The sequence below is a fragment of the Sapajus apella genome, unplaced genomic scaffold, assembly GCF_009761245.1.
Source record: "Sapajus apella isolate SASKATOON/1434 unplaced genomic scaffold, GSC_monkey_1.0 scaffold37, whole genome shotgun sequence".
Classification (NCBI taxonomy): domain Eukaryota; kingdom Metazoa; phylum Chordata; class Mammalia; order Primates; family Cebidae; genus Sapajus; species Sapajus apella.
The window spans coordinates 20,737,883-20,753,954 of NW_022436977.1; the positions used below are offsets into that span (position 1 = coordinate 20,737,883).

At 40.2% G+C, this 16,072-nt stretch overlaps 1 long non-coding RNA gene and 1 pseudogene across 2 annotated transcripts; one reads left to right on the forward strand and one right to left on the reverse strand.

Annotated features, from left to right (window-relative positions):
* Positions 1 to 264: 264 nt before the first annotated feature.
* On the forward strand, positions 265 to 14,922 carry LOC116564478. Its single transcript, XR_004274917.1, has 3 exons — positions 265 to 990; positions 2,257 to 2,263; positions 14,912 to 14,922. It is a non-coding gene; the product is annotated as an uncharacterized LOC116564478 (long non-coding RNA).
* LOC116564477 lies at positions 7,265 to 8,468 on the reverse strand (annotated as a pseudogene). Its single transcript, XR_004274916.1, has one exon. The product of XR_004274916.1 is annotated as a 28S ribosomal protein S9, mitochondrial pseudogene (transcript).
* Positions 14,923 to 16,072: the final 1,150 nt, after the last annotated feature.

The window sequence follows — 16,072 nt, forward strand, 5'->3', positions numbered from 1 at the left end:
GGCGTGGTGCCTCACACCTGTAATTCCAGCACTTTGGGAGACCGAGGTGGGCAGATCACGAGGTCAAGAGATCAAGACCATCCTGGCCAACATAGTGAAACCCCATCTCTACTAAAAAACAAAAATTAGCTGGATGTGGTGGCAGGCGCCTGTAGTTCCAGCTACTCGGGAGGCTGAGGCAGGAGAATTACTTGAACCCAGGAGGTGAAGGTTGCAGTGAGCCAAGATAGCGCCATTGCACCCCAGCCTGGTGCCTGGTGACAGAGCGAGACTGTCTCAAAAAAAAAAAAAAAAAAAAAGTAAGAAAGCTATGTTTTAGACTTGAGGGCATGAGTTAGTAATTCTTGCATACTTTCTCGGTAGATAAGAAGTTGTAGGCTTCTATTGTTAGATTCACAATCTAATGTTTTAGTTAAACTATAGCTACAGGATGTTAATCCTGTGATTGTTTTGGGGTTTAGAGTAAGGAGTAGGACTGTTGCAAGATGTATAAATACTAAAATATTTTCCTGTGTGAAGGAAGGTTTAATACAGCTAATGTTGTACATTAATGCTCTCCGTTGTGTTGAGGTAAATATGTATAGTGAATAAAGGGATGTAATTCGTATGTTAAGTCCTATAAGTATAATAGTGAAGTTTGATCGGGAGAAGGAGGCTATGATTGTAAAGAGTTCTCCAATTAAATTAATGGTTGGGAGTAGGGCAAGATTAGTACAATTTGCTAAAAGTCATCAAAGGGCTATTAATGGAAATAATGTTCGGAGGCCTCGGGTCAATAGTATGTTTCGGCTATGGATTCGTTCATTATTTGAGTTTGCTAGGCAGAACATTAAAGATGAGGTGAGTCTGTGGGCGATTATGAGAGTAGTAGTGCCTGTAAAACTTCAAGGGGCTTAAATGAGGATTGCTAGAATAACAAGAGCTATATGGCTTACGGAAGAATAGGCGATGAGTAATTTTAGGTCAGTTTGTCGTAAACAGATAGAGCTTGTCATAATTATACCTCATAAGGATAAAATGAGGAAAGGATAGCTTATGGTTTTTGTTAGGGGGTTAAGGACAGGGGTAATTCATATTATGCCATAGCTGCCTAATTTTAGCAGTACTGCTGCAAGTACTATTGAGCTGGCTATAGGGGCTTCTACATGGGCTTTAGGGAGTCATAAGTAGAGTCCATATAGAGGCATTTGACTCTAAAGGCCGTTATATGTGCTAGTCATGTAACATTGTTGGTTCAGGAGAATAATATTTCTTGAGCAATAACTGTTGTTGTTACTATATTTAGTGACCCTAAGGTGTTTTGGGTGTAAAGAAGTATGACCAGTAGGGGAAGGGATCCTACTAGCGTATAAAATAAGAAATATGAGCCTGCATTGAGGCGTTCTGATTGATATCCTCAGTGGGTAATAATAATTAGTGGGAATTAATGTGACTTCGAATAGGATATAAAATATGATTCGCTCTGTGGTCGTGAATGCTGTAATTAAGGAAGTTTGTAGGATAATTAGTATGGAAATGTAAAGGTTCTTTTGTGGGAGGGAAATGTTGAATAGGTAGTGTTGAGTGGCTAAAATTATGGGAGGTAGAAGTCAGGCTGTTAAGATTAGAAGCGGAGACGTTAACGGATCTGAAAAGAAAGTGAGAAGGTACATAGGTTGTTGCTGGGGTAGTGAAAGAATAATAGGGTAAAGAGACTGATAAATAAGCTATGAGCGACTATGTTAACTCATATTATATAATTTTTTGAAAGTCATGTTGTTGGAAGCAGTATAATTGTTGGGAAAATAACTTTTAACATTGGAGTAGATTTAAGTTTTTTAAGTAATCTAGGCTGTGTATGTTAGAAGTTGAAATTAGTAGGGCTAGACCTACTGCAGCTTCACAGGCAGCCAATACTAGAAAGACAAGAGGTATTATAGATATTAAGATAAAATGGCCGGGCGCGGTGACTCACGCTTGTAATCCCAGCAGTTTGGGAGGCCGAGGCGGGTGGATCACGAGGTCAAGAGATCGAGACCATCCTGGTCAACATGGTGAAACCCCGTCTCTACTAAAACTACAAAAAATTAGCTGGGCATGGTGGCATGTGCCTGTAATCCCAGCTACTCAGGAGGCTGAGGCAGGAGAATTGCCTGAACCCAGGAGGCGGAGGTTGCAGTGAGCCGAGATTGCGCCATTGCACTCCAGCCTGGGTAACAAGAGCGAAACTCCGTCTCAAAAAAAAAAAAAAAAAAAAAGATAAAATGTATATTTAAGGTTATGAGTATAATTATAATGAACAACGATAATATTTTGCCTTCCAAACATAGTAGAGATTAGGTGGGATCGATAAATTAATGTTCCTGGTAGAGATATAGAATATGCTAGTATATTATTAATACAAATAAAAGGCATTTGGTAGATATAATTCATCATAATCTAATGAGTCGAAATCATTTGTTTTGATTTAAACTATATACCAATTTGGCTCAGTCTAATCCTTTTTGAGTTCATTCATAAACTACGCCTAGAATTAAACTAATTACTAGCATAAGAATTGTGCTAATTGTTAACGTTAGATTACTTGTTTGGGTTGCTCATGGTATGGGTAGTAGTAGGGCAATTTCTAGGCCGAATAGAAGGAATGTAGTAGCAATTAAAAAGAATTTTATAGAGAAAGGTAGGCGAGCAGAGGCTATGGGATCAAACCCACATTCATAGGGGTTATATTTTTCTCTATAAACGTTTAATTGTGGGAGTCAGAATGTGATCATAATCAGTAATAGGGCTAAGAGAGTGTTAGTGTTAGGTTAATTACTCTCTTTCGGGTTTGAATCGAAGCTTATTGATTGGAAGTCAATGGTACTTTTATACTAAGAGAGTAGGATCCACATCAGTAAATGGAAATATACAGGAACAGTCACACTATGTCTATGAAGTGTCAGTATCATGCAGCAGCTTTGAAGCCGAAGTGGTGATTGGTTATAAAGTGAAATATTAGTTTGTGAAGAAGACATGTAGTGAGAAATGTAGATCCAATAATAGCATGGAAGCCATGAAATCTTGTAGTGACAAAGAATGTGGAGCCATAAATTCCATCAGAAATAGTAAACGAACTTTCAATATATTCTGAGATTTGTAGGAGAATGAAATAAGCACCTAGAATAATGGTCATAGTTAATGCTTGCATTATTTCTTTTCGGTTAGCTTCCATTAGGCTGTGATGTGCTCAGGTAATTGAGCTCAGGTATTTTTTCCTTTCAAATTTAGATCTACAATCTACATTGGATTGTCCTTTGTGTATGATGTGAGTTAAAGGTTTTTTTTTTTCTTGCCAAGATTCGTTTTCAAATATCCTAGCATCATTTATTGAAAAGACTGTTCTCTCTCTGCTGCTCTGCAGTATCACCTTTGTTAAGAATCAAATGTTAAGCAATACATGAGCAATATAAGCAATACTCTGTATTCCATTCTATTTGTCTATGCTTGTACCAGCATCACACTGTCTTAATTGCTATAGCTTTATGCCATGTCTTTATATCCAAGAGAACAAGCTCTCCATTCCAGTTCTTCTTCAGTTGGGTCTTGGCTATTTGTTACTTTCCATTTCTGTATAATTTTTAGAATGAACATGTCAAGTGGCATTTTCATTTTTCTCTCCTAGTGCTGACTTTCAACAGCTAAATTTCTATAATTATTTAGAACTTTAATGACAATAGGACTTGAAAGGATGTGATATAGTGGGAAAAAAGTGGGCCATGCTATCAGACTTGAGTTTGAATTTATTCTTACCATTCTCTATTAGTGTAGGACATGAGACTGGTACAGGCTTGTTTTATCTATTTTGATCAACTATTTCTAATTTTTAGGCCACAATAACAGAAACATCTTTATTGCTGAAATTACTGAAGAAAAATAACTTTCTTATTGCAAATATGAGACTATCTTCTTCCCATTGAGACAATCACTTTTATAAGCACAAGTTAATTAGCTTTCCTAAATTCAGGCTTATCAGTTGTAAAATGGGGATAAAAATAACTACTTTCTGAGGAATGAACCTTTGTAAGTGTGCTTAGCACAAAAAAGGAACTTGATAATGGTGGTCCTTATATCTGTTCTTTCTTGGCTTGTCTAGCATGTTTTCCTACACCCTTCTAGGTTGATTAGGAGCATGGCAGGTCTGAGATGCTAGAAGTTTTTGCGTAATAAAAGCCTAACTTTCAGAAATTCTTTTTTTTTTTATTTCTTTTTTTCCTTTTTTTTGAGGCAGGGTTTCATCATGTTGGTCAGACTGGTCTCAAACTCCTGACCTCAGGTAATCTACCCGTCTCGGCTTCCCAAAGTGCTGGGATTATAGGTGTGAGCCACCACACCAAGCCAGCCACTTTCAGAAATTCATATTATCTAAACTGGAAGAGATTAGGGGTACATGTAAAAATTATATATGTGAATATATTCTTTATAAATGTTTTATAAATTATGATGCATATTTTAAATTTCAACATTGTTCTTCTCTTTCTCCTCTAATATTAGTTATAAATCATACAGAGTATAAGTCTTGTTTCTATAATGCTCAATGCAATAAAAAGTCAGGCTTGTGACTGGATTGTTAAAATTCAGCACTCCACGGGTTTGTTGGCATCGCAATAAATATTTCTTAGCCCAGTTCAGAAATGTGTCAAAGCTATCAGCAGATAATGCAGCAGACAATGTATTAGTCAGCTCTGAGCATCATTACCGACTTATCATAACTGTAACTTGTGCCTCATCTTTTTTTATTTTTTACAAGGCATTCATCCATTGGTACACATTTTTCTTTTTTTTTTTACAAGGCATTCATCTTTTTAACTTTAAACATTTGTACTCACCTAGAAACCAATTTGAAATGTTTTTCTTATTATCTTCTTACCATCCCCCCAGAATATATATTTTTTAACTCATAAAATGCATATCATTTAAGATAAATCATAAAGTTATAATGAATACCCATGAATCTAACATCTGTCATCCAAACCATGTGCTCGTTCTATTCATGCTAACTGGCTTCTTATTTAAGCCTCTTTGAGAACTTGGCCTCTTTAATTTATATTATTGGCTTAATATTCACTTAAAATATCCTCAAACAGTACAGACAGCTGCATGCAGCTTCAATATGTAGTTATTTTGCAGCTCATTAATGCTATGAAATCTGTGAATATGTTTATTTAGTAAAATTGGCAAGCAGGGAGTTTTGTCTCCAAGTCTATCTACACCTCTAAGTGTCTGTGTGTAACTGTGACTGCATATGGCCTCTTACGTTCAGAAACGAATTATTCTCTATCTGTCTCTGCATTTCTTTCTCATTCTGTCTCTCACATACACATACATATTCAAATACACACAAAGAAAAGGATATAGAAAAAGAAAACATGAAAACAGCTCCCAATCTGATCCATCTACCATCTGTACTTTCCTATCCATCACTCTGCAAATTTGGGCAAAATGCTCTCTCTTGTATTCATTTTGCTCCCTATTCCCTTATTCATGCTGGTTTGGAGACAAAGTGGGTGTGCAAAAAGGCAGTCCGCTATTTTCTGCGCCACGATTTCCCTTTTCAGTGACTCCATAGCTGCCGTCAGCTCACAGAAGATGCTCTTTTATGGATATGGGGGGAACTCTGATTGAACACTTGTGGAAGGTGCCCCACAGGGGAAGAGTGAATAGTCTGTCAGCATATTCACTGTTCTTTCAATCCTGTCACCAGGTGGCAAAGGCAAAATGCTGTCAAATGGCCGAAAGGCTTGTCAGGGAGGAAAAGACTCAAGGGTTTATAGCATCTGAGCTTATAGAACATGCTCATTTAATTCATGAGATGTTTCATTTTTATATTTTGCTGTTCAATTTTAGTAACACGTATGTCTTTATGATTGTAATCTTTTGCTTCCTCCATTCTTTCTATAGATGCATATGTATGTATATGTGTGTGAATATGTATATGTATATAATATACATCTACATAGCATAGTTCAGTTTAATAGGCATTTATTAAGATATTATTTGCCATGCATCAAGGACACAGAGATGAATAAGATATGCATTGTGTTGGGCACAGTGGCTCCCGCCTATAATCCCAGCTACTCGGGAGACTGAGGTGGGAGAATCACTTGAGCCCAGGAGTTCAAGATCAGCCTGAGCAACAGAGCTTGATCCCATATCTATTTTTAAAAATGTGAATTCTGCTCCCGAGGAGCTTGCAGTCTACTGGTATTTATTTTTCCACGGATGATTTTATACATAGGGACCATACTTCAGTTTTACTGCCAGTATTAAAAAGTATTAAAACGTAATAGGACTTTCCAGAAGGCACAGGCCAGCCATAGGAAACACAGGAGTGCAGTGGCGCGATCGTGGCTCACTGTAATCTCTGCCTCCCAGGTTCAAGCAATTCTCCTGCCTCAGCCTCCCAAGTAGCTGGGACTACAGGCATGCGCCACCATGCCCAGCTAATTTTTGTATTTTTAGTAGAGACAGGGTTTCAGCATGTTGGCCAGGATGGTCTCTATCTATTGACCTTGTGATCCACCCACCTCAGCATTCCAAAGTGCTGGGATTATAGGCATGCACCTCTGTGCCCAGCCCCCCAAATATTTTTTTTTTTTTTTTTTTTTTGTGACGGGGTTTTCTCTTGTTGCTCAGGCTGGAGTGCAATCGTGCGATAATTGTGCGATCTCGGCTCACTGCAACCTCTGCCTCCCAGGTTCAAGCAATTCTCCTAATTTGTGTATCATTTACATACAATTTAAATTTGTTCTAAATTTTTATTTTTGACAAGAGTCTTGCTCTGTCACCCAGGCTGGAGTGCAATGGGGCAATCTTGGCACACTGCAACCTCTGCCTCTCGGGTTCAAGCAATTCTCCTGCCTCAGCCTCCAAGTGGTTGGGATTACAGGTGCCCACCACCAGGCCCAACTAATGTTTTGTATTTTTAGTAGAGAAGGGGTTTCATCATGTTGGCCGGGTGATCCACCCGCCTCGGCCTCCCAAAGTGCTGGGATTACAGGTGTAAGCCACTGCTCCTGGCCTAGTTTTTTATTTGTTTTTTATTTTTTATGTTTTTAGATTTCTTTTCCCTTTTATTTTGTAAAGGTCACCTTTACAAAGTAGCATTTAAAAATACATCCATCTCACAACTCAAAGAAATTTCTGACAGTACTGCCCTCATGCTGGTCAGCCATTATTCAGTGTGTGTCTGTATATACCTGTTGGCAGGTATATACTGCTCTTCTTCTTTCCTGGGAACAAACCCTTAGCGCTTCTTCTAGGTAAACTTTCTGCGGGCTCCCTCTTGGCCTGGCTTCTTCCATTCTCTCACACGTGGATCGGTAGTAAGCAGTCCAGCTTGTCTCATCCACTCGACCTCGTCCTCAGTGAGAAAGCTGCACAAAGCTTTTGCCATTGCTAATCGTACTGCTCCAGCCTGTGCCGACATCCTGCCCCGAGACTGTGCAGGTCACATTGTGTTTCCCAAGCCGGTCAACAAAGTGGAAAGGGAACATCAGCTGTTCTCTGTCCTGCATGATTGGGAAGTAATGCAGGTAATCAATTCCATTTACTTTTATTCTTCCACTTCCATGTTCATAAACAATTGCTTCTGCTTTTGCAGTCTTTCTTTTACCTTTGCTTTTCCTAAAGGCCATTCCTTGCTTGTCAACTGCACAGTTTCAATCAGCTGTTTTTTTTTGATTGTATGATTACACTTCTTCGAAACCTCTGCACAAATTCTTCCTCAGCAGCACCATACTGCAATGTCAATAATTTTTCTAGCAGGTGAATGAACTGCATATAATCTTGATCTGACAGTTTTTCCACTAACATTTCTTCCAGTTCCTCCTTAATCAGCCATCTGCTGCCAATCAGGTCTCTGGTTTTAGTTTCTTCTGGAAGCAGACCTTTGGCTTGCAACTGACTTTGACGTTTTTCTAAATTGAGTAACATTCCATATATATCATGCATTAATGAATAATATGACTGTTTGCCAGTATAGAAGAGATAGTGAAATGGATGGCCATCTTCTCCCCACTAGATTGCTCTTTGTTTTAGAAAAATCAGTTCAGGGTGCTTCATTATTGGCCTGGCTTCTTTCTCAAACAAACCACTTGGGAAAAGGTAAACAATAGCTTTATCAATATCCTCTTGAGTGAAAGTTTCTGGATCTTCTCCCATCATGTTGGCTAAATGTCTCTTTCCTATGTTGAACTCTTCAATCTGCTTTTTAATAAAATCCACTGTGTAAGTTTCACGTTTTAAGGTGGGAACATTTTTCTTTCTTGTTACAACTGCAGTATGACTTAGCCCTAATATCTGGGATCTGACATTTGTTTGCAACTCAGCTGCTGTGGTTTTCCAGAGGACTTGCTTCTGGAGGAGGCTACCCCTGCCCCAGAGAAGCAGCTGGTAGGAAACTGCTCCGCGGTAGGACATACAGGGGGCCGCCATGTTAGCTGTGGGAGATCCAGTTTTTTATTTTTTAAATGAACTTTTCTCTTAGGGACAGAGTCTTGCTATGCTACCCAATCTAGTCTTGAACTCCTGGGCTCAAGTTATCCTCTTGCCTCCGTCTTCCACAGTGCTCGCATTACAGGTATGAGCCACCATGCCCACCCTAATTAAACTTTCTGTTTTAGATTTATAGAAAAGTTGGCATGGCCTAAATAAACTTTTTATTTTAGAATAGTTTTGGATGGGCCTGGCGCAGTGGCTCACGCCTGTAGTCCCAGCACTTTGGGAGGCCGAGGCGGGCAGATAACTTGAGGTCAAGACATAGAGACCATCCTGGCCAACATGGTGAAACCCCATCTCTACTAAAAATACACAAAGTAGCCGGGCATGGTCACGTGTGCCTATAGCCCCAGCTACTGGGGAGGCTGAGGCAGGAGAATCGCTTGAACACTGGAGGTGGAGGTTGCAGCGAGTGGCGATCACACCCCTGTACTCCAGCCTGGCCACAGAGCAAGACTCTTGTCTCTAAAAAAAAAAAAAAAAAAAAAAGATAGTTTTAGATTTACAGAAAGGTTGCAAAAATAGTACATAGTAGCCATTTTCCCCTATTGTTAATATCTTTCGTGTACATTTGTCACAACTATTAAATCAGCATTGATACATTAACTAAACTTTAAACTCTATATTTAAATTTTACTACATCCACTCATTTTAACATTCAATTGATCTTGCCTGTAGCAATTACTATTGTGGTTTTCTTTTCTTTTTCTTTTTCCTTTTTTTTTTTTTTTTTTTTTTTTTTTGGGGGGGGGAGTCTCGCTCTTGTTACCCAGGCTGGAATGCAATGGCGCGATCTCGGCTCACCGCAACCTCCGCCTCCTGGGTTCAGGCAATTCTCCTGCCTCAGCCTCCTGAGTAGCTGGGATTACAGGCGCGTGCCACCATGCCCAGCTAATTTTTTGTATTTTTAGTAGAGACGGGGTTTCACCATGTTGACCAGGATGGTCTCGATCTCTTGACCTTGTGGTCCACCCGCCTCGGCCTCCCAAAGTGCTGGGATTACAGGCTTGAGCCACCGCGCCCGGCCCTCCTTTTTTTTTTTTTAAGATGGAGTGTCGCTCTGTCACCAGGCTGGGAGTGCGGTGGCGAAATCTTGGCTCACTGCAACGTCCGCCTCCCAGGTTCAAGTCACAGGTTGTAGCTGGGACTACAGGGTGCGCCGCCGTGCCCAGCTAATTTTTGTATTTTTAGGACAGACAGGGTTTCACCATGTTGGCCAGGCTGGTCTTGAATTCCTGACGTCAGGTGATCTACCCACCTCGGCCTCCCAAAGTGCTGGGATTTCAGGCAGGCGCCACCGCTCCCGCTCCACGCCCCTTTTCCCTGCACCACCCCCCCAACCCACCCCGAGATGGAGTTTTGCTCCTGTTGCCTAGGTTGGAGTGCAATGGTGTGACAATCGTGCGATCTCGGCTCACTGCAGCCTCTGCCTCCCGGGTTAATGCAATTCTGCCTCCCTCTCCCAAGTAGCTGGGATTACAGGCACCCACCACCATGCCTGGCTAATTTTTTGTATATTTAGTAGAGATGGGGTTTCACCATATTGGCCAGGCTGGTCTCTAACTCCTGACCTCAGGTGATCCACCTGCCTTGGCCTCACAAAGTGCTGGGATTACAGGTGTGAGCCACTGTACCCGGCCACTATTGTGGTTTTCTAACTGTAATTTTCTGTTTCCCTTATTTTTTCTACACTGTTAATTGGAATTCTTCTACAAGTAATAATTGTTCCTTTTCTCCTGTTTACTTATTTATTTATTTAGTGCTTTATTTATATCTGTGTGGACTCATGGATATTTATTATATTCTTTGGGTTATAATACTATTATTATTAATACATATTGTTATATATATATTTTTTAAGAAGAGTCTAGCTGTGTTGCCCAGGCTGGAGTGCAGTGGTGCAATCTTGGCTTACCGCAACCTCTGCTTCCTGGGTTCAAGTGATTCTCATGCCTCGGCCTTCCAAGTAGCTGGAATTACAGGTGTGTGCCACCATGCCTGGCTAATTTTTTTTTTTTCCTAGTAGAGATGGGGTTTTTCCGTGTTGGCCAGGCTGGTCTCAAACTCCTGGCCTCAAGCGATTTGCCCACCTTGACCTTCCACAGTGCTGGGATTACAGGCATGAGTCGCCACAATGCCCAGTCCATTATATGGCTTTGTTGATTATATGGCTTTTGCTATTAGGAGCTAATTCAGGTTAGCTTCTTTGTCATTTAGACACACTTACATCTCTTTCTTTTCTTTTCATATCTTTTTTTTTTTTTTTTTTTTTTTTTTTTTTTTTTTTTTTTTTTTTTTTGAGATGGAGTTTCGCTCTTGTTACCCAGGCTGGAGTGCAATGGTGCGATCTCGGCTCACCGCAACCTCTGCCTCCTGGGTCCAGGCAATTCTCCTGCCTCAGCCTCCTGAGTAGCTGGGACCACAGGCACGCGCCACCATGCCCAGCTGATTTTTTGTATTTTTAGTAGAGACGGGGTTTCACCATGTTGACCAGGATGGTCTCGATCTCTTGACCTCGTGATCCACCCGCCTCGGCCTCCCACAGTGCTGGGATTACAGGCTTGAGCCACCGCGCCCGGCCTCATATCATTTTTATAAGTCTATATAGACACTGTCATCTAGGAAGCTTTTCATTAATTACATTCTTATTTTCTTCCTCAGTTGACATTTTAACTTTTTTTTTCTTATTCTTATCATCCATGCATAATTGTCCCAAATTACACTGAAAGATCAAGGCATGACAAATATACCAACCAGGAGGAAAGGATAAAACTTAGGTGGACAGGGATTATTATTATTTTTTTTTTAGCAAGTTACCTGATCTAAGTCTCAATTTACCCATCGGTAAAATGATGACAATAGTAATAATATTTATATTGTGGAGTCACAAGGATTAGATGATTAACGTGTCATAAGATAGAAAGGTACATTGTTAACTATAAAGTTTTATATAAATGTAATAGTGTTATCTTTGTGTCATAGCACTGTATTCCATCCCTTCAATTATTTGGTAATGGTTGCTAAGAAAATGCTTTTGTTCTGAACATGGTATAACTAAAAAAAAAAAAAAAAAAAAAGAAAGAAAATGTTTTTGTTATTACACAGAGAGGCCTATTTAAGGAATGACAATGAACAATTGAAAACGTACTAGCCAAAACACTGAATCTGGAACAGGATTAATGTATTTACTTAGATGCAGTCTCATTTCTATAACTCCATTCATTCAGAAAACCCAAAGATTATACTGGTAATAAGCATGCCCCTTCTGTCTTTCAGACATAGAATGAAAGTTTTGTCTCTATTAAAAATGTTCCATGATCAATTTTTTTTTCTCCAAAGCCATGTAATATGTTTCCTAAATCAACGTAAACTATTAAGTAGAAGCAATTCAAGTTAAAAAGTCTGTTCATTTGCTCAGTGTCATCCTCCTGTTCATCAGTCAGGTGGTTAATGGAGTACCCATTACATACCAAGAATACAGCTGGGGACAGTGGCTCATGCCTGTAATCCCAACACTTTAGGAGGCAGAAACTAGCAGATCACTTGAGTCCGAGGAGTTTGAGACCAGTCTGGGCAACATGGCAAAACTTGTGTCTACAAAAAATACAAAAATTAGCTGGGCATGGTGCTGTGAGCCTGTAGTCCCAATTACTTGGGAGGCTGAGGTGGGAGGTTCGCTTGAGCCCAGGAGATGGAGATTGCAGTGAGCTGAGACCACACTTCTACACTCCAGCCTGGGCAACAGAGTGAGACTCTTATCTCAAAAAAAAAAAAAAAAGACTTTCTCAAATCAAACTGGAAACTAAAATTTAAGTGAACATAATAATGTGAATACAGAGATATTTATGTGGAAGCCAAGAAAGGACAGAGTGAATTGAAAGCCAAGATCAACCCAGAAGTAGTTTTTCTCTTTTAGAATGGCTTGTTTCCTTATTTCTCTCTCTCTCTCTCTCTCTCCTCTCTCTTTGTTAGTCTGATGTCTCAGTGTGTACTCAAACTTTAGTGTTTGACTTGACTCAATTCTTCATGGATAGAGAACAGCAACGGAGACCAAATATGTGTAATGTTTGAAAGAAATTCAACATGGTATATCATTAGTCCTTTATAAAAAATGTTTATTGGCCAGGCGTGGTGGCTCATGCCTGTAATCCCGGTACTTTGGGAGGCTGAGGCAGGCTGATCATGAGGTCAGGAGATCAAAACCATCCTGACTAACACGGTGAAACCCCATTTTTACTAAAAACACAAAAAATTAGCTGGGCATGGTGGCACACGGCTGTAGTAGCATCTACTTGGGAGGCTGAGGCAGGAGAATCACTTCAACCCAGGAGTCAGAGGTTGCAGTGAGCTGAGATCATGCCACTGCACTCCAGCCTGGGCAACAGAGTGAGACTCCTTCTCAAAAAAATTTTTTTTTAAATTAATGATAGGGCCCCTACTATGGTTTAGCAAATTTAAACTAGCCCAATAATTTATCATCAATTTTTTTGTGTATAGCAAACTCAAAATTTGGGCTAATGCAATGATAATACCTAAAACCTCCAACTTCTGATTCTAGCCTCTCTCTGGGCCCTCTTCCCCCCTCCATACAGTCTTGCAGTGACATTAGGACAGTTGATTTGTAATACTGTCTAGTAAGGGTAGCAATCTATCTAGATCTGTAATACTATCTGGAAAGCAAATAATACAGACCAGGAACTCAAACTGATTTATCAGAGAGGATCAGAGCTTCTCCTATCTCTCTCGACTCAGTTCTGTTCTCATAGTCCTTGCTCCCAGTTTTTATTATTTTCAACACAAACACTATAAGATTTGACCTTCAACTTCTCAGATTGTCTATAATTGCAACATATCTGTCTTAGAAAAGTGACCTGTAGCCTGGGTGCAATGGCTCATGTCTATAATCCCAGCACTTTGGGAGGCTGAGGTGAGAGGATCTTTTGAGGCAGGAAGATTGCTTGAGGCCAAAAGTTCAAGACCAGGCTGGACAACGTAGTGAGAGCCCATGTCTACAAAAACAAAAATAAACTTAGTTGGGTGTGGTGCCACATGTATAGTCCTAGCTACTCAGGAGGCTGAGAAAGGAGAATCAAGATCAGTCGAGCCCAGAAGTTCAAAGCTGCAGTGAGCTGCAATTACGCCACTGCACCACTCCAGCTTCTGTTCATCCACTTAAAAGGAGAGACTTCTCTGGGACCCAGGGGTTCAAATTATGGAGGGAAGGTGTGGAATATCTTTCTGTGTCCAAGTCCCTGAGGGCAGGAAGGAGGACTCAGAGACTGGCCTTATCGGAACTTGCTGATACTGTTAGCTCATGTCCTTTTTCTCTCTCCTTTCACTGTCAATCTCCTAAAATGTGTGGTCCACACTCACTGTGCCCACTTTCTCTTCTCCCATTCTCTTCTTAACATCTTGAGCTTTGACTTCCATCCCTAAGACTGCTGTCTCCAAGATAACCAATATTCTTTCAGTTTTATTGAGTTCATATTTTCTTCTCAGCAATATTTTTCTGCTGATGGAAGAATCTCTCTGTAGTGCCTTTTAGTGGCCCACCGTTACATTTCCTTTGCTAATATCTCTCCTCTTTTTTGGGGATACATGTTATGATTTGTGATACAAGTACGGAGATACAGGTGACGGGGGGATGGAGGCAGCAAACCACCTTGCCATATAAGTACCTATGCAACAACCCTGCATGATCTGCACATGTACCCCAGAACCTAAAGTACAATTTAAAAAAAAAAGGAAACAAGCTGAGTCCATAGGAGAAGCTCAGAAATGATTGATTGATACAGTAGAAATTAATATGATGAAGGTGAGGTTTTAGAAATCAGCGTTTCTCAAATTTCAAATCCAAGATAAGATCTATCATGTTTCCAGAAAATTTGATTGAATATCATATTATGCTGTCTGGTCTTATAGTGAATAGAAGGTAAATGTTACTGTACCATTTATTTTAATAAAAACAATATGTTTGCTATTGATGAGAGCTAACTCCAAGATTTATTTTTTATCTGAATTTGATCCATAAAAACCATTTCATAAAAAGGAGTATAAATTATGAAAACCAAGCCCCATCTAAAGTTGCTGTTTGGGCCAGGGCACAGTGGCTTACACCTATAATCCCAGCACTTTGGGAGGCCAAAGCAGGTGGATTACCTGAGGTCAGGAGTTCAAGACCAGCCTGAGCAACACGGTGAAACTCCGTCTCTACTAAAATTAAAAAAAAAAAAAAATTAGCTGGGTGTGGTGGCAGGCGCCTGTAATCCCAGCTACTTGGGAGGCTGAGACAGGAGAATTGCTTGAACTCAGGAGGCAGAGATTTCAGTAAGCCGAGATCATGCCGTTGCATTTCAGCCTAGGCAACAAGAAAAAAAAAAAAAAGATTAGCTAGCCAAGCAGATCTCATCTATCTTTAGTTTTCAGACTCTGGGGATCAAATAAAAGGAAAGCAGAATAGTTTAGAACAAGAAATGATTCATATTGGAATACAACCAGAATAAGAAAAAAACAAATAGCTATAATCTCTGTTTGTCTTCCATGGAGCAGAGTTCCGCAAAAGAAATCTTTTTATATAGATGTGGGCTTACTTCCTCCTTTCCCTGAATCCTTGTTAAAGCTTTCGGTAAACAGCTTTGGTTAATATAATCCTGTTTCTTTTCTTTTCTTTTTTTTTTTTCAAACAGAGTCTCACTCTGTCACCAGGCTGGAGTGCAATGGCGTGATCTTGGCTCACTGAAACCTCTGCCCCTGGGTTCAAGTGATCCTCCTGTCTCAGCCTCTCAAATAGCTGGGACCAGAGGCGCATGTCAGCATGCCCAGCTAATTTTTGTAATTTTAGGGGAGACGGGGTTTCCCCATTTTGGCCAAAATGGTCTCAATCTCTTGACCTCATGATCCACCCACCTCAGCCTCCCAAAGTGCTGGGATTACAGATGTGAACCACTGTGCCTGGCCAATCCTGTTTCTTTTAATGACATTGTTTCACTATTTAGCTATTATACACTTTGTGACTTTACCCTCATGGATAAGTTGCCATGCCCATTAAATTCTTGGGAATATAAAAAATTTAGCCCAAGAATCTAACTGGACCAGATTTTTCAAGCAAAATCTTTGTTTTCTTTCTATTGGTTCAGGGTCCTCTGAATAAAAAAGAAAAGGAAGCTATAGGTAATTTTAAAATTCTTTTGGAAAGAAAGACAACCAATGTTGGAAGCAACACTGTCAAGCTGGGCACAGTGGCTCAACGCTTGTAATCTCAGCACTTGGAAAGGCCAAGGCAGGTGGATCTCCTGAGCTCAGGAGTTTGAGACCACCCTGGGCAACATGGTGAAACCCTGTCTCTACTAAAATACAAAAAATTATCTGGACATGGTATTGTGCACCGTAGTCCCAGGTACGAGGGAGGCTGAGGCATGAGAATTGTTTGAGCCCCAGAGGCAGAGGTTGCAGTGAGCTGAGATCATGCCACTGCACTCCAGCTTGGGCTACAGAGTGAGACTCTGTCTCAAAACAAAACAAAACAAAAACAATACTGCCTACTATTAAAATAATA